This window comes from Corvus hawaiiensis, chromosome 13 (assembly GCF_020740725.1).
Source record: "Corvus hawaiiensis isolate bCorHaw1 chromosome 13, bCorHaw1.pri.cur, whole genome shotgun sequence".
NCBI classification, from domain to species: Eukaryota; Metazoa; Chordata; class Aves; order Passeriformes; family Corvidae; genus Corvus; species Corvus hawaiiensis.
In genome coordinates, this window is record NC_063225.1 from 7,732,620 (window position 1) to 7,751,321 (window position 18,702).

The window sequence follows — 18,702 nt, forward strand, 5'->3', positions numbered from 1 at the left end:
ACATATGTGAAGTAGTTTAATCATTAGCAAGTTGTCAAGCATTTATTGAATGGAATTAGCCTCTTTATTTCTGGTCAGGATCAATCTTTTTTCCCCTTCCCAGTACAATGAATGCTTATATGTTACACATTGCAGCGTCTGGGGCAGATGACACTTGCCAAAGGGTTTGATGATCAATTCTGATACAAATCTGACATGAAGAAACAGGAGAGAGTCTGCATCAGATGAGCAGTGGGAGAGATAAATTCACATTTAATGCTTCTAAATGTCTGTGCATATTATATCCATCTCAAACACAGTATCCAAAAGCAAGCACAGTGCACAAGGATGATGCTTGGATGAAGACATGGGCAGAGTACAGGGGTGAGGATGGCATTTCTCAGTGGAATATTGTAGAACTGTGGGATTGAGAGTCTAGTTAGAATTAAGTGTGATATTAACTATACAACTATGGGTCAGAGAAATGGCCTCTTCTCTACCAACTCTGTGATACAGAGGCCATGGGCAGAAAAAAAAGACTTTCCATATTTTTTATTCACTAAAAATCTCTGTTAGATTTGCACCTCCAATCTGGAGATGAAACAGAGACCTATTACCAGTCCCAGACCCTGGAGCCATGCCTTCATTTACCACCAGCCTGCTTTTCTCCTCTCCCTTTCCCTTTCCAAGCAGGGCTGTATATGAGTATTCACTCCTTATTATTTCTCCCCTCACAGTTGCTTTTTCCTTCCCACACCTGCCAACATTAGCTCCTTTCTTTGACTCACGCTGCTGTACAGCCTAACGCATGTGATCTCCATGCCAAGATGTTATTTAATTTCCCAACAAAGTTCTTTTGGCATGGAATGAGCTGAGCAGTAAGAGCACAGGAGGTGAGGCATAGGCAGGGGCGGGAAGGGGAACGAGGAGGAGCAGGGGCTCAAATTTATGTTGCTTCTGGCTTCACACACCCAACTTGTGTTGTGTGTGTCCGGGGAGCAGCGTGGGTGGGGTGGAGATGGCAGCAGGGGGTTCATCCATGGCAGGTTGCTGAATCAGGAACCCTGACACTTGTGAAGTACTCTGTCAGGAACATTAAGTATCCAAAAGTGATAAAGCTTCAATTTGCTAGTCCATTAGACTAATTACTGCAATAATTAAGTAACTACTTGATTAGAACTAATGGGTACCTAATTATCCAGGAGAAAAGTATCAGGTGGCAATTATCAGGTGGCAATTAATAGACTGGAGTTAATGTCTTAGCACTGTCTTTGTATGAATTCATAAGCAAGGTAAAGAAAACAAACAATAACTTATTAATATTTATTGGTGCCACAGTGTTTTTCAGCTTGTTTCATTTACACAGAACCAATTAGTGAAAAGACAGTTAGTGTTGCAAAGATGTAAAGTGACTGAAGCAGGAGTTTGATTTTAAAGGAACAGGATCACATTAGCACTTATAAGAAAAGACAAATGGGTATCAGCCAGGGACTTGATTCTGGTGCTATTAATTCATCAACAGAAGAAATCAGAGTAATTGAACTCAGTATTAATAATGAAACACACAGGAAGGCAGCTCCTGTCTTAATGGGGTTCACTTTAGTTTTGGTCCCTCCCTGGGTCTTCATCAGTGTTTTCTACACTGTCCAGGAAACGCAGGGACACCTCGGTGAGTGAACAGGAACTTCCCGCTGGCAGGGGTGGGAGACACAGCAATAAAATCCTCCAGATCAGTGCTGTGAGCTCTCTAAAGGAGACAGATTCCCTGAGCAGCTAAAGCCTGGGTGCAACACAGATTCCATCATGAAGGCAAGGTGGTAGAGCTGAATTCCTGCCCATTCACAGTGTTGGTGTAAATAAACCACAACGCCAGCTCCATTCCTGGTAATTCCCCCTTCGCTCAGCACCCACTTGAAACATCACTGCGAGTTCCTATGGATGAAGTCTGAGTGAATTTAACGTCTTTTAGACCTCAGATTGGAGTGGGGTTTTGCAGTTAGTTTTTTGGGAGTGTTCTTTTTTTTTTTTTCATGGCTATGCAAAGGTCCATCTTCTCAGATTACATAATTTGCTATTGTTTCTTTGAAGTCAAACCGTAGTGATTTTTGCAGAATGAAACTATGGCTTAGGATCTACTTTTCTTACTCTCTTCTCCAAATTCAAGAAACTTTAAATTTCCCAGCAGAAAAATGAAAAATCCCAGTGTTTTCTTTCCTACAAATCTTTATGATCCTAATGATCCTCTTAAATGGCTTCAATCCAAAAACAGTTGTGTATGCAAGTTGTCTCCTTGTCTCTCTATGGGAGAGCTCATATTAGCCATAATTACTCTCCTGAGTAAGAGTTGTTAAAGTGTGATATACAATGAACTTTTGCTGATTTTAAAACACAGAATGAAGAGCTCCCTTATAAACCTCAATCCTTTGAAATTCAGCTGTTGGTAAATGAAAGACCAAATTCTAAGATGGCTTTGGCAGCTCTGCACAATACATGGTTTTATGGAAGTGGAGGATCTTGCCTCTACAACAGCTATTCCCCCCCACCCCCTACCCTTTTTTCCATGTTATAAATAAATGAAAGGTATCCTAATCATATTTTAGACTGTGTGCAGAGTCAGACGCTAAACCATAATGTCTGCATATTAGAACATGTGCAATGATAAATGGAGATAAATCTAAAATTTATAGAACATGAACATTTGCATAAACTGCAATATCCAAACACATAGGCTGTTAAGTAACAATTGTCACAAAGGGCATAAAAAATTCAACTTTGTTTCATGGAAAGAACTCAAATTTCTAACATGATTAAGATAATATATCATTTGTTCCTATCTTATTAAAGGCGTAATTGTTAGACACAGAAGTGGCATTAACTCTAATCTGGCTTTATATATGTACAAATAGGAGGGGAGGTAGATCTGAAAATGGATGCTTTTGGTGATCCATAGGCATTTTATTAATGTTTGAATAATAACTGCCTGGAGGGCCTGTTATAAATTAAAGGGACGAATTGAGATATAAATTTTTATGAGGACTAGTTATACATTTCCATTATGTGTTTAAAAATGAAGGAATTACTGTGAACACAGCAGAACTCACATTTATTTGAGGTGATTTGGATGGGAGGGAAGGTGCAGTGAAGGAAGCTGCACGCTGGCTGTAAGAAAGATGTATCTGTCCCTGTGAAAAGATATATCATATGTCATGCATGAACTCTCTTCTACAGCCGACTTTTCTCTGCAGCTGATTTCGTATGATTATTTATTTGACAACAGCAAGTGATGATATAGCAGTGAGTTTTAGGCCACTTAGAGAAGAATTCTTATTCTTAAATCATAGAGGATTTCCCAAACCCAACCACTGTCAAACTAGAGTTAATCTAACAGAGAAACCCAGTAATCTCTTTGGCATACATTTCTCATTGTTCCTCCTGCCTGGGTATACACGTCTTCATTTGCAGTGCATCTATGGGACCAGCAGTATTAGAGATCTTCCTCCTGCCCTTTGCTGAGGCTGCTTTTGGGAGCTCAGCTCTGATTGCTGAGAAAGCACCAGCCCCCCTTTGTTATCCAGCAGCACTGATGCCCTGGGAGATCCTCAGACAATCCCATCAACGTGCTTTTGATGTGACAGCACAGGGGATGACAACCCAATACCTTCACTCAGGCAGGCTTGGCCCAAACCCACGTCTGTTCACAAGGGAAAGGAGGCAGGATGCCAGTGTTTAGACAGTCACTGTCCTGTTTTCCATGCCCTGATTAATTGGAACTGACCACTGAGGGCAAAGCCTCCTAGATGAAATTCTCCAGTGTTTGACCCCCGTTTAGAGGCTTCGTTGCTCTGGACTTCAATAGGTGCCAGCAAACTCATGCCTTGGAGGTCTTTAGCTGTATTCTCTGTGCCTCAGTTGCCTGTCTGTAAAAGAGGAAGGCTCACAGGTTTGGTTTGAGGAGGAATGTGTTCATTGGGATGATATCCAGACAGATGACAATGTTGTATCATCTGCAGACATCCACACCAAGGTAGCAGCTGTGCAAGTGTGTGCCAGGGGAGCTTTATTATAAGACACACAGCACAGGGGCCTTCAATTTTACAGCCTTTCATGTTACTCAATTAATCAATTTAAATTTTGTAGGCTTTTTTTTTGTTTTCTCCCAACCCTCCTTTAATTAGTCTTTCAAGGGCTGGGCAAGTATTTTCTTTTTGGACTAGGCCTGATACATTGGGAAATAAGACTTGAGGATGTTCTTGGTTTGCAGAGAGCCTGAAGCATTAATGAAGTTGATAAAACATCAAGACCTAGCTCAACCTCATTTTCTGTCTTTGAAGCATCACCCTTGGCTCTACCATTCATGGAGATCACTGTGCCCACTTGGAGGGGAGTGGTTGGCAGTGCCTTTTGATCTACCAACAGTGTTATTTTTTCTTCCAAGTGTGGAAATGAGGTGGTCTACAAGAAATATGACAAAATCTCCTCATGGTTCTGATTAAGGTTCCTACTTTCAGCAGTGTTTTGAATCTGGACTGTATTCCCAGGCAGCTCAGTCTGTGACAGCAAACCTCACCCTGTGACAGTGATACGAAGGATCAGCTCTGCTTGGTTCCTACGCAGTTGGTTCAGCTTTCTACAACCTCAGTGTTTTGTCTCCAATCTTTCAGCTGAGAAACACAATTTGTGACACTCCCAACCTTACTCAGATCAGCCTCTCAGTGTCTGTTACCTTCAAGGATAGTACCATGGTTGTGTCTCTCTCTTTTCCCCATGAAGTCATATAAAAAAAGTGATTGTTGTGAAAATATCCAACAAGCATTGAAGCAGCAAAAATTATTCCCCCAGTCAATTGGAGCCTTTTCTAAATGCATTACAGTGCTGGACAAGTGACTAATTAGGCAAGACTCATACTGTCTGTTTTTCAAAACTATGTTTTTTCTGTATGTGTTACTGAAGGGACAGATTCACAAGAGTTTCTTTAGGGAAGATGCAGGGGAATGTTATAGAGAGTAAGTTCTATGACAGAATTAGCAAATGTATTAAGTACAGTGCCAATCTGGTATAGCAGAAATGACTAAATACCCATCAGGGCCTGTCACTCGTCAAGAAGTGAAATCTTAGACCCATTTAAGTCAATGACAAATGTTCACAGAATCTGGCTGCAAGTTAATAAATGTTTGGAGCCTGTATAACTCAAACTCTGATATTTGTCAGATTAATTATTTGTCTGAGCTTATTGTGTGTCAAACAATTTCTTTGTGAAGTTAGAATGCTTTGTGTTGTATTATCTATAATTCTGATTAAGAAAACATCACGCAAGTGTGGAGATATATCATTGCAAGTTTTATATCAGGTCACAGAGAATTAGTATATACAATATTAAATAATATAACTAAATATGGGATTGTAAAATGTTCAAAATGGGCCATGGTTGAGGCTGTATTTTCTGCCTTGTTTTTTGACATTTCCTGATTTAGGAATACCTTAATATTCAACCTGAACTTTCTTTTATCATATTCTTCTCATTAAGCTCCATTTATGTAAAAGGAAAAAAATAACTCAACATGTATACCAATTCCTTCAGTTTACACTTGCCTTTAATACAAAACAGAGGATTTCAGGACTATATACATCAGGTGTTTTCAGCAAAGTAGCAGCAGCAAATCATAGACATTTGTCATTCCTTGGAGCTGTCTGACAGTTCTGACAATTCATTAGGCTGGGCTGAAAAGAGGTTTAGAAAGCGAAGGAAGGATCACAGGTAGTGGAGTTGCCTTTGCATGATCCAGTAATAGCTGATTTGTATCATTTTTGGTGATGGATACACTCTTCAGATTAAACTCAGCTGAATTTTCCCCCTTTATTCTTCTCTTTTTTCTTTTTTTCCTTCAACAGGAGCTTCTATGCACATTAGTCTAGATTTAGACCTTGATTTATCCCAAGGAGTAGATGCCCATGAAATTTTTCCTGGAACCTGCTGATATTTGTGGCTTTTCAGAGCTAAGGAGAAGTGAAGTCAGTATTCAGTTTCTACCTAGTGAGGTTTTCTTTTCCATTGTGTTTGAGTTACATTCTTTGCTGTGGCTGTACCATGACATATGCCATTCTTCAAAGTCAGAGTCATTCCTGCCAGGATCTATGCAAATCAAACTTGTGACTTTGTTCAGAGATAAGTGCCTCCATTATCCCACTCCTTCCACTTACTGATTTGCTTTCGAGACTTGTACACAAGCAATTCTTTGACTTGTAGGCAAATCCTTTGCAATAACGCTGAATCCGCAGAATAGGCCACCTGGAAAATATGAGCTCTTCCATTGGAAAGCATTTCCCTTTTCCAGGTTGGTGGGCTGTTTCAAATCATGCGACCATGTAAAATGCCTGGGTCAGATTCTGAGTGGGTGAGGTGATGCTGTCTGGCCAGGGAGCATCCCTGGGGTCAGGCAGATGATGCTCTCCAGGATCAGCACTATGGGGGAGCCTGCTTAGCCCTGCAGAGGATGAATAGCTTTCCATCTTCATTCTGTCTGTTTTATAGCTGCCACAGGAGAAGCAGTCTGAGATTGAGCCTGACCCACTAGTATTATATGTAGGTATTACAAGAGCAATATTTGCTCTTGATGACCATTGGAACATAGTCCTTTAAAGAACTCTAAAATAGCCCTAAAAGAAGGGCTTGTACACTGCTTTTTTGGGGGGGATGTGTGGTATTTTTCAACATGTGAAGTTTTTCAGACCCTCAAAACCAACAGTGAATTCTAAGTACTTCCTAATTTGTACCTTTTTTTTCTTCTTTAAGGTTCAAAGTGCTGACAGCATTGCCTCACCATCCATCTTGGGCACAACTCCTTCTTCAAGTTAAAGTTTTCTACCTGTCTCAACCAAATAGAGAGATTCAAACCAACGTTTTAGCTGGACAACACCAGGAGTGAAAATTATCTCAGCCTTCTGCTTCTTCCAGTGTGTCTTTATGGGCCTGAAGTCAGTCTCTTTCCTGTGCAAATAAAGGTATTTCCCTGTCATCCCATGTGAAGGGCTGGTCAGTACAAAGCAAATAAATGACACTCATGGATGTTGGATCATGTGTCACCTTGTCTGATGTGCCTCCAGATTTGCTGGTAGGTTTTTGGGGGGGTTGCAGTGATTTTTGCAGTCAGTTTAAAGTGGCAGGCTGTACATGTTGGTTTATAATTCTGGAGTTGTGAGTGTGGGTTGAGCAGTTGGCATTAATTTTCAATAATGAGTCAGAGGCTGAATTACAGGATCCTACCCATGGATATAAGAGCAAACAAAGAAACAAGCAGCCTTCCTCTCCCTCCCTTGACATAAGTCATATTTTGTCTCCTATGACCTCAACTGGCCCTTTAAATTTCATATCAAACATTAGAAAGAAAGAGGTCAAAGTAAGAGCCCCGTTGAAAAAAACCCACAGCCAACCCAGATATGAACTATGGGAACTTGTCATCTTATCATCCTAATTGAAGTCATTCTGCAATGTATGACAGTCCATCATATATTCTGCCAGTCAGTGTGTCATACATGATGTGTAACAAGAGAGATCATAAACCCAGAGGGGAAGCCCCTTCTTTTTTATTACTTTATTTGATCATTTTCATAAAAAGTCCCCTTGCTCAATACAGAGGGATGTGTTTATTAGCCCCATTAAGGCTCTGTCCATTCATTTGACACTGTGATTTACACAGCTTTACCACAAAAGAATCCCATTATTTCCAGTCTGGGGAGGTGTCTTTTTATTGTGTGATGAAAAAATAAGTATTTAATTCCACAGGTGAAGGCAAGGAAAGGAGAGGTTGTTGTCAGAGGCTCAGAAGTAAACAAAAGGATGCTTTAGGTATAATTGACTCAGAGAAAGAAAACATTCCCAGTAAATATAGAAAAATAAATAAATAAAGACGCTCTTCCTATGGAGTGGGAATTTAACTGGGCTCAGCTGAACTTTTTTTCCCCCACGTGCCTTCATTAAAAACAGCAGAATTTGGCAAAATTTCCCTCTGTGTTCTACTCATGAATGTTTCTAGAAAATATCAGCTTTCATACGCAAATATTCTTGAAGTGAAATTGGTGGCTTCCTTTGAACACAGCTAGTGCCTCAAATCCCATCTGCTTTTCCTACAACACGCCCACTCATTATCTAGCTTATTTGGCTTTATTTTATTTTTTTTTAAATGAACACAAATTAAGCTATTTAATCAAATATGTACATGATTACATGGCATTTTTGCATAAGAGTTATACACCCACGGAAATCATTAATCACAGATAACAACACTATGTTAAAATTAGACATTTTGTTTTCTTTTTGTGTGTGTGTGCTTTTTAACATAATATCCTGCGTAGCTCTAATTTCACCTCTACTCTCATTTGAATAAAGCAGGATTGTTTTACAACAAAGTATTCATTTGTCTGTAGCTCTGATAATTGGTATTTATGTTTAGACTTGATCTCAGAGGAATAAAAATACAGAACTTGAAAATAAAATTGGTATGGTTCAAATCCCTCTCTTTCTTTTTTTATTTTCCCCTTTTTTGCTTGCAGAGAATGTCACCATGAATGTCCATTGGCAAACTGGATAAGAAAGAGTGTCACAGTGCAGGACAACCTAGAAGATGACAGGTATTTCCAGGCATAGCAATGATGAGATCAAATTCCCCTCAACCTGCCTTGTTTGCTGATCCTTTAATCAGATTCAACTTCATAGCAGCTACAGCACAAGGTTCCCTGACAATGTATGACAGCATGTGACAGGAAAATATTTTTTTTTTTTCTTTTTTGGCCATTTGATGCTATTTGAGATAAATCTGAAGCCCCAGCAGCATCTGATAAATCTACCAAACTACTTTAGTGGAGGTTTTTTAACTATGCATAATTGAACTGCAGGGTTTGGGGTTCGTGTTCATGTGTTTGTAGTGGAATCCAAGCAGGAAGGCTGGGAAATGATCTAAACCCTTTGAGGTTAACCAGCCATGAAAGAGCATCAACGACAGAAGAGGACATTATTAAAAAGCAGCCAGCCTCACTCAAAAAGAACCACTGTGTGAAGCCAGAGCTGGAAGAACAACACCCAGGGCTGTTTGTGGTCCTGCAGGGATATGTATTTCATCCCCCGTCTTCATCTCCAAATTTCCTCTGAACTGCTTCTGAGCTGAATTCTTGAGAAAGGAAAACACCAGCAAATTTTAAATGGGACTTATCAACCTTTTCCCTACAATCTGCTTCATATTCCCCTCACACCCATGTTCTTGCAGTGTCTTGGGGAAATGCTTGGATCAAAGATAAGAGAGAACAAGGAAAGGAGTGAAGCAAGAAACAAACAACAAAACAAAACCAGCACTCCCGAAATTTTTTGATGAAACTCCTCTGCGAATCGTGTGCATGGTTACAGCAAAGTTAAAACTGCCTTCTTCTTCACCAGTACTTAATTCCTGCTTTTAAAATCAGGCTCCCTTTGATCTTCAGGATTGAAATGATCTGGAAATGAAACAGCCAGTGCCTTGCAGAAAATCTGGAGAGGGTCCCAGACATGGCTTTTACCTGGAAGTCTTCCAAAACAGGATGAAATCTCTCTGGTTTCAGAACAAATTGCAAGATTTTTTCTCCATGTCTAGTCCAACTGTGGAACTCTAGCCCTGATGTCTGCTGCTTCCCAAAGCACAGATGTAATAACCTCTGAGGTGAAATGAGAGCATTATTCCCCCTTCTTCTCCCCTCTGCCTCTCCTCCGAGGGTTGAGGGCTGAGAGAATTTTATTAAAGTGAAGGCTTAAAGATTTGGGCAGACTTAATTTGAGGAGACAGTTGGTTATAACCCAGTCTAGGGCCATCCATGTGAAGGCTGGAGAGGACAGAGCACCAGGAGCATCTGTGACATCTGGATCATGTTGAAAGCTCAGAAATATCTGCCTGGCTTCGCGTGACCTGGCCCCAGCCAAAAGGGCTGAGAAATGTGGTTAAGAGACTGCAGCAAGTTTTGCCCTAGCAAATGAGTCCCACTGAGAAAGCAAGCACATAAATATTTCTCTGAGTCTGTTTCTTTTAGTGAATATATTTCCATATGTTGCATTAATATTTCTTTTATTGTGTCTTGTAAGTCCATCTGGTATTTGTATTGGGAGGGCTTGAGCTGGCAAATCCCTGCACTGCTGTTACACACAAATCTGGACAGCCCTTACAAGGACAGGTAGGTGGTTGGATAGGGACAACATCTCCTCAGCTGCCTTTTTAATTGGATAAACTTCTCAAATCAATCTAGATAACCAGGTTACTTATTGTCAATTAGCTCCCACTGTGCCAATGTTACAACATAAGTATGGGCTGAGTACAAAGTATAGCAGTCCACAGTAAAGAAACCTCTCAGACACTGCACAGTGCAACAACCCTGATCTAGGTGGAGTAAAGGAGAAAAGATACCTGGGCATTGATACTAAGCAGAAAGCATGCTGAAAAATCACAGTTTGCCAGGACAATAAGAATCACTTTCCTTTGCATGTATTATTAAGGAACTGGGGAATAATTATCTGCTTTAATACAAGCTTTTTCCTTCTGCATGATTAACTTCAGTGATATCAACAGAGAGTGTGATGACTCTGAAATGACAGCTCCTGGTAGCACGTTCTGGGATTAGCAAAAACAGGTTGTCACTTTACCCCAGTCAAGAACAGTCAGTCGCTTTGTGCTGAGTGCTGGACAGAGGAGCAGGGTTCTGCACCAGACATCTGACAGCCCAAGTGGGCAGCAGGTCCAGCCTCCTGCCAGGTGGCTCCCAGGTCGGGCGCGAAGGGCTCTGCTCTGGCAGGAGATTGGATTTCCTGAGGCAGCACCGTGTGATTTTGGCTGTGGAGCTTCCAGACTGAAAGCACTCTGTGCTCCTTGTACTAAGCTGAGACTTGCACTGTTCTTTGCACAGTGCTCTGTGATGATTTGAAAATACTGTGTACTTTTAAAATGCCTGGCTCTAATGCCAGTCCTGTGTCTGGCTGCTCAACGTGCAAAGTGACAACGCACACACCAGCCCCTGGAGGGGATGGAGAGATAGGTAGGACAAACATGCCAGAGAGAGCTCTGAGCAATGGCATGGAACAACAAAAAAAAGACTTTCATTCTTACTAAAGTTGTGAAAACTCTGTCATGGCTTCTGTAGAAATTAATCAATATATGAAAAAATGCATAACAACTGTGGGGGCAGCAAGAAGCTGTCTATAAATTAAAATATTGTGAGTTTCTAGAGCTAACTGGAGAAAGCACTGGGGTGGCTAGCAGGGCTCTGGAGCCAGGACAGAGTCTATAGAACTGGATCCTTCACCAGAGTCCATATTTTGTCAATGTCAGGATACCTAAGAACTGTAAAACAAAGCAAATTGTACGTATGGAAGGAAACTAGAAATTTAGTCCTGCATCACATTCCTTTGAAAATTTCATAATAATTAAAAAAAAAAAAAAAAGAAATGTCCATATATTTTTAAGAAAAATAGGAGGTGAAAAGATTAATTCTCAGAATCTGTGAAATATACAGTGATGAGTTACGGAGGGTTGCAGTGAGGGGGGGTGTTTTTGTAATTCTGTAGGCATCTCAGTCCTCTGGTGAAATGATGTATGGGGCAATCGTCTGGTAGGGGCTGATGGGATGTAAATGAAACTAATTAAGGAAATGTCAAACATAATTAATAAAACAGGTTTAAGTTGCAAAAGCACTGTCGGCTGAATGAATGGGGAAGAATGCCTCATTCCCGTTGTTTTGGGGCTTGCTTGCTTATTTATTTATTTATTTATTTATTCCTTGCTTGCCCCCTCGCCCTTCCAGCAGCTTTTTCAGTTGCACCATTCAATTAGATCTCAGAAAGCTCTTGGAAGCCTCTTGCATTTTCACCTTGCCCCCCTCATGAGCTGGGGTCCCGCAGAATAGGAGGAATATAAATTTGCCTTGTCGGCTTGCAGCCTGGGAAGAAGAAGGAAAAAAATTTAATTGCTAACTCCTCGTCTTCCCCAAGTACTACAGGACATTAACATAACCAATTTGCTTGAACTCCTCACTGGCTGCTTAATAGAGCATCTGACCAGCTGATAAGACCTGGGTGCTGCTGCCTATGATACCTTGTTATTAGCATTTTCATAATATTCAAATTTACAGCCCCATGATTCACTAGCCTCCATTCATTATTGATAAGTACAAAAAATAAATAAAAAGGTTTATAAATAGCAAAGGGGGGTGAGCGACCTATAATTATGGCAAGCAAATTAGGGTGCATGGTAGAGTCAGTTACATTTGCCTAGGAGTAATGATGCTCAAGAACTTTTTCTCCCTAGGGACCAGAAAAATAATGGATTCCCTGGCAGCTGCAGATGGGCTAGGAAAGGCTGTCACCCAGGATGCTGTTTATATAAGTTAGGCCGAGCATATGGCTCTGTGTCCTGCCTGTAGCCACCTCCAGATATTGCAGTTTCAATGGAAAGAAATAAATACATAAATAAAAATAGCCCCTCGCTGCAAGGTGGCGGTTCAGGGATATGAGGAGGAGGGAAGTGGAGGGGAGAAAAAAGCAAACAACCAAAGGGAGTCTGCCCAGAAGTTTCTGTCAAGAGCAACCCCAGCAGCTCAGGGATCAAGTAGGGGTGATAGCCTTAAAGCCAGAGGCTGTTTAGCTGCATCACTGAAGAGAGAAAGATGAAATGTGATTTCTGCTAAAGCAAAACCTTTCCATGTTGCAGTCCAAGACAGACAAACACCAAAGCTTTGAGCCTGAGATGATAAAAATCACAGTCCCAGTTGAAAATAGAAGCTACTAGAAATAACCACTGGATACTTTATAATTTAGACCCTGTGGTTCTATTTCCATTAATTCAATCAAAGGCCATTTTTCTCTTTACTAATGAAACTAGAATGAAACACAAAACAGAGGCTGACCTGTTAGCAGGTGACTGTTTCTTGTAAGTTATTCATTAAAAACACCCCAATGCTCTGGTGCTGAAGGAGGCTGTACCTACTTCCATATAAATTAAACATAAGTGAGTTGGTTGAAAGATAAAAAAAAAAAAAAAAGGTATTTCTCCTGATTCCCAATTCTTGTACAGGATGCATGAAGAGGAAACAGACCTACCAGACATTTGCAGTGGGTTGGGGACTTTTATGTACCAGCTGCCCCAAAATTTTTCAATTCCAAGTAGCTCCAGTTTTACTGTAGGCATGAATATTACCAATATGGTGCAGTCAACATACTCTAGATAAGATAGGAATGAGTCTTGGTTTGGCTCTTCTTAAAAAAGTCAAAGTAGGCTCAGAAATAAAAGGGAAGAACTTTGGCAGGAAAACTGCAGTTCAGATGTTTTCACACTTTGATTTTTCTTTACTAAATTTAATTAAATTATTAGTGAATCTGTGTTGTTTTGCATCATTCAGTCTTTCTGTTGGGAAGTTTGGATAATGTGCCACTGGCATTTCTTGTAAAGACATTATCTGAAAACACCAATTGGCCTGCAAATTTCCCAGCTACTTTTTAATTTTTTTCCTGTGTTATTTTCAGATTCTCCCAGCACTTCTATTATGCAGCAGTATTAGCAAGTATCCACTCTGGACTGCATCCATGTATGAATTTACAGTTCTTGAGAACTTTCCTGCATCTTAGCAAAAAATGAAGAGAGGATATTTATTAAAGCAATATTCCAGCTAGACCCCCTCAACAACCTGTGCCTGGAGCCTTATCCATTATAATATATGCAGCAAAAAGTCCAAACTGAAACTTACTCATCTTCTCTGAATTCTGGCAAAGTTTAAAGTGGACACAAGCTCAGGAAGGAATCCTACTCCTGCAGCAAACCTTCTCCCCAGAACCTCCCCAGTCCTGCAGAAGCTCACACTTGGGCCTGAGCTGTCCATCTTCCAAACATGCATCCATCTTCCAGAAACATCCTTAGGCATCCTGTGGGCTCTGCTCTGCCTTAAACCTCACATTAGCATCATCGAGGGAAAATATAAATTTAAACTGACACAGACTTGCTTGTCTCTTCCTTTGTGTTTAAACACAGATGGTTGCTTTTGTTGTGCCGCCGCATTTCAGCCAATGCAAGCAGCAAAGTACTTAACTGGAATATATATCTCTTCTCCTTTCCAAACATTCACAGGGCTTTTTTTTTTTTTTTTTTTTGTAGATGAAGTATCATTCTTCAGAATATATACAATGTTTTCATGCATCTTAATCTAATCCATTAGTCCCTGTAATTTATTGTTAACTGCTTGGATGTGGGGGCCATGACAGCTTTGAGTAAAGCATTTAAGCAGGCATCTGCTTTGTATAAATTATAGGAACCTTGGTCACACAAGGTTTCAGACAGAGACAAAGGTCTCTTACCAGCATCTGTAGCCTTGGGGACAGCGATTTTTTATTCTTTTTTTTTTTTTACTGTAAGAAGCTTTGGATCTTGCAAACAGTAGAACTATCTGCAGACTTGCATTTACTTTTGTATTTGCTATTGTTAACAGCTCCAAGGCAGGAGTGACACGATTGGCGTGGGGTTTGGGAGCAGGAAAACACTTTGTTAGTCTCAAATCAGCTCCTTGGAGGCTAAAGCCCTGATTAACTATAACTGGACTAGATTGTTTTAATGTGACTACTGTAGTATTTTATGTCTGGTCATTTAGGCTTATTTCTGTAAATACTTCAATAAGCCTGAAATAATTACTTCAATGTCTCTCTTTGTCTCCTGCCATCGGACATGGCATGGTGTCATGACATAAGAAAGCAGAACAGCAGGATGTGGAAAAAGATAACCTGTGCCACCTAGCAAGGAACATATCTGTGAACAGGAGAGCAAAAAACAGTTCTTAATATAATCATAATATATTCCAAAGCCCTTTCTCTCCTCTTTTGATCACGCTTCCTGGGTTTTTTTTGCCTGGCTATGAGACATCTCAAAGGTCAGCAAGACTTTTGTTAGGGATACACAGCTCACCAAAAGTCTGCTGTGCAAATACTCTTGTTGCCTTCTCACTTGTGCTGCTTAGATTAATTTGGCTCACTCCTGAATCTTTCTGCATGTTTCCTAACTAGACCAGAAGAAGTCTGCTGCAGCAAACTAATTGAAGCAGAGTACTCTGCATCTCACTTTGGCACCATCACCCCACGCCTCAGACACACAGTTCAGAGCTAATAACCATGTCAGAGGCATGCCACTCACCAAGGTGAAATGCAATGCAATGGTGGACAAGCCTGGTGAGCGGTTTTCCTCTTCAAACATAGCTTGGAGACGTGGCTTCACTCTCCTTAGTACCTCTGGCTGCACAAAGGCAGAGCTGTGAAGGTGATGGGATCACAGCAAATCTACCCGAGTGCAGAGCTTTGGTTTAATTTTTTTTTATATCAATGGCTGGTCTCAGCTCTAATTAACCTACTCCCCTATCAGTCCATTCCCTCCCCACATGTCGTCTTTTCTCCTTCCTCCCTGTGATCTCCATTTCACTGCAGAGATGGCCTGGCAAAGAGGCATTATTCTATTTAGAAGCCGAGCACCTCACTAGGGGTGACAGGCCTGTTTTTAGGTCATTTATCTAATTGCTCTTTGCAGATAAGAATTAATTAGCCCGATTATTTTTCTTAGTTTTTGGATGGGTTCCCCACCTGGAGAGAAGAAATTCCTCTATGTCAGTGATTAATTGCTGAGCCAGAAGCTTTCTGCCTTGCATTTGTAATAAATGCCGACTAGTTCTTTAGGTCGCATTAGGAACCAGGCAGATTGTGGTTAAAATGCACGGGATAATAAAGCATTTTTACAAACAAGGTCACTGCCATTAGATTTTGATTAAATATTTTAATTTATCTGGAGGTTGAGGGACTGTGGGAATCAAAAGGTTTAAGGTCTCCTATTCCCAGCACTTTGTGATGAGAGTCGCCCTATAGCCCTTTGATCTAAACCAGATGAACCTCATGGCAATGCTTCAGCTCAGGATTTGGCACAGCTGGTTTGTCTCATACTGCTCTGAGTGCTTGGAGGGCCGTGAGTGTGCAGCCAGCTCAACTCAGTTGTGATAACATTTTGTGAACTACAGGAGTCTGGTCGAGCTGAGGGAGGAAAGGTTAAGATTTGAGTGTGAAATTATGGCAGGCTTATATCCAGCTGGGTTTAACACAGCAGAAGTTCTTTTCTTTTCCCCTTTTCCTTCCCTTCTTTGCTCCACTTCACCTTCTCCTTCCTTTTTTCCTTTCCCTTCCCCTTCCCCCTCCATTTCCTTTTTCTTTTTGTTTCCATTCCCTTTTTTCACCTTTTTTTTTCTGTAAGAATTCTGAGCATTCAGCCCAAAGAAAAATCTATTTTTTCTGCAGGACCAACTAAAGAAAAACAGTGGCCTCAATTCAAAAGCTGGTCAGCCTAGGACAGGTCTCTTTTCCAGGATTATAGAGCAAGCCAGACAGTATGATCTCCTGTGCCCTTAAAACCTGATTTCTGACCTAGAAAGTTCATGGAAGAAAATTGGAGTCTTGCCATCTATTTTGCTGTTCTTGTGAACTGTTTGAAGCCCCTGATGTCCCAATAGGAGAAATTAATTGCTGGTGTTAGAGCAGCTCCTCAGATCACAAAAGACGTGGAGCTGCCTGCGCTATGGTGATCATTGCTGCCTCAGAGAGCCGCGGGTTGGAAAGGCACAGGGATGAGATCCTAGGTCTGACTCTCTCTGTCTCACAGCTGAGAGGTGTTAGGAGGGCAGTGTCAGGGCATCTGGCACCAAATACCTTTGCTGTGTCTGTTCTCCAGGAAAAAAGTAAATCTTCCTCTTGCTGAGACGCTTGCAAAACGTTTACATTGGAGAGAAGTAAATTAGGGTCCCCGTGTGGATTTTGTTAGCCAGCAGTTATTTTACTGGGGATTTTGTTTGTTTGCTTTTTAATGGAAAGAGGAAAAAATGAGAAAAGCTGAAAACGTGACAATTTTTTCTCCTGACAAGTGGGCTGAAGACAGACGAGGAGAACTGATATTTCTCTAATGTATAGGAACAATATTGCATTGTGAAAAGTAACTTTCCGTGGAACTTCGATTCTTACTCAACCACAGTATTTTGAGAATACCATTCCCAGCTGTGATTTAAAGACGAAAAATCTAGTGCTACACTGATGGTTAGTCAAAAATCAATGCTTAAAAATTGCTCCTAACTTCAACTTTGAGCTAAGGGACTAGGAGAGCTATTTTGGCTTTGAGTATTGAGTAAAGCTCATGTGTATCAGATATAGCTGATATTTCTCACTACCTACAAAATGATCAAAATTATTTTATCTTATCTTTTGGTAAATTGGGGTTTTATTCTGGTCACCATTGCTGCCTGTATTTCATAACTAGACCAGAATACACATGCAAGACAGAGCACCTATTTTTTTGCCTTACCAGATACCCAAGCAAAGCCAGATACTCGAATTCAGTGGGAGTTGAGGTGCTAAATACTATTTTTGATCATAGCAATGGGACCCTATTTTAACTAATATATTATGTAATAATTTGGGAATAAAAACAACATCTCCCCATGTCACTGGGAAATTACATTACAACCCAGTTTTCAGATGTAGAAATGGAGTCCTTGTGAGTCTGAGCTTTTTCCTTAATGCCACAAAATGTGTCACTGGAAAAACTTCACACAAAACCTTAGCAATATCTGCTCTTGTTTTAAGCCCACACCAAACCATTTAATTTAAGTAAGATTTACCTCCCCCACCTGCAATGCCATTTCTGGCACTGTACATGAGGAAATGTAACAATATTGAGTGGCCTGAGTTATGATAAAGAAAGATGGTTGCTAAGAAAAAGCATGATGATAGCCAAGAAATTAATATTACAGAGATGAAAATCTTCTTATGGACCCAAAATAATAGATGTTCTGTATCAATATATGACTAATCAGCACTCAAGGATTTATCTTTCAAATTACAGAACATGGTGGAGACATTTAATGCAATATGGCCTCCCTTCAGAGAGATACAGTATGTGACTAAATATCTCCAGTGAGTAATATTCACACTTACTCAAGTACTGTAAATATATCCCTGATAAATCTGGAGAGCGAATTCTTGTAAATTCTTGTTTAACACTGCAAGGAAGCTTAATAACTTTCCAATCTATCAACATGTTTTAATTTCCTACTGTGCAGTTCCTAACTGAAACAAGGCATTTAACTGAAGAGATTCAAAACTAATGGATAATGGACTGTCATGTACCAAAAAACCTTGGTACCAAATGTGGCACTGAATTGTGTGGGTTTGGGCAGGACATTTCCAAATGGGAATGTTTCATGGCTGCTATGCCTAATTATGCATGCATTTTTATATAAAATTTAATGCATGGGCAATATGCAGATTAAAATAAGAAAAAATCCTCTCTACTAATAAGTGGGAATGGCTAACAACCTGATAGAGGGTTGAAGCCAGGTGGCTGCATCAGCAAGTGACACGTGTACTTACATGTGCTTCCCAAGGTCCAGAATCCAGGCTGAGCAGAACACTCAGTAAAAATCATGCCACACTTAACAAAACCAGCCTATTTTTAAGTGGGAGTTAATAATGTTAACCTACATGTATTTTACAGGGCTTGGAAGGGTGCAGATTGGCTGATTAGTAATTCAAGTTTATGTGATGTTTCGAGCCCCTAATTTTGTCTTTTTTTGCCTCCATTATTTTAAGCAGGTACCTCAAAAAATTAATCCAACAAACTCATTGACATATACAGTATCAGGCTGGGCTTTTTT

At 40.4% G+C, this 18,702-nt stretch overlaps 1 long non-coding RNA gene across 1 annotated transcript in view; it reads left to right on the top strand.

Annotated features, from left to right (window-relative positions):
- Positions 1–13,933, top strand: part of LOC125332938 — a 51,511-nt gene extending 37,578 nt beyond the window's left edge. Inside the window, exons 9-11 of the long non-coding RNA XR_007206687.1 lie at positions 6,770–7,088; positions 8,527–10,167; positions 13,505–13,933. This is a non-coding gene — a long non-coding RNA (uncharacterized LOC125332938). The remainder of the gene's footprint in view (positions 1–6,769; positions 7,089–8,526; positions 10,168–13,504) is intronic.
- The last annotated feature ends 4,769 nt before the right edge of the window (positions 13,934–18,702 follow it).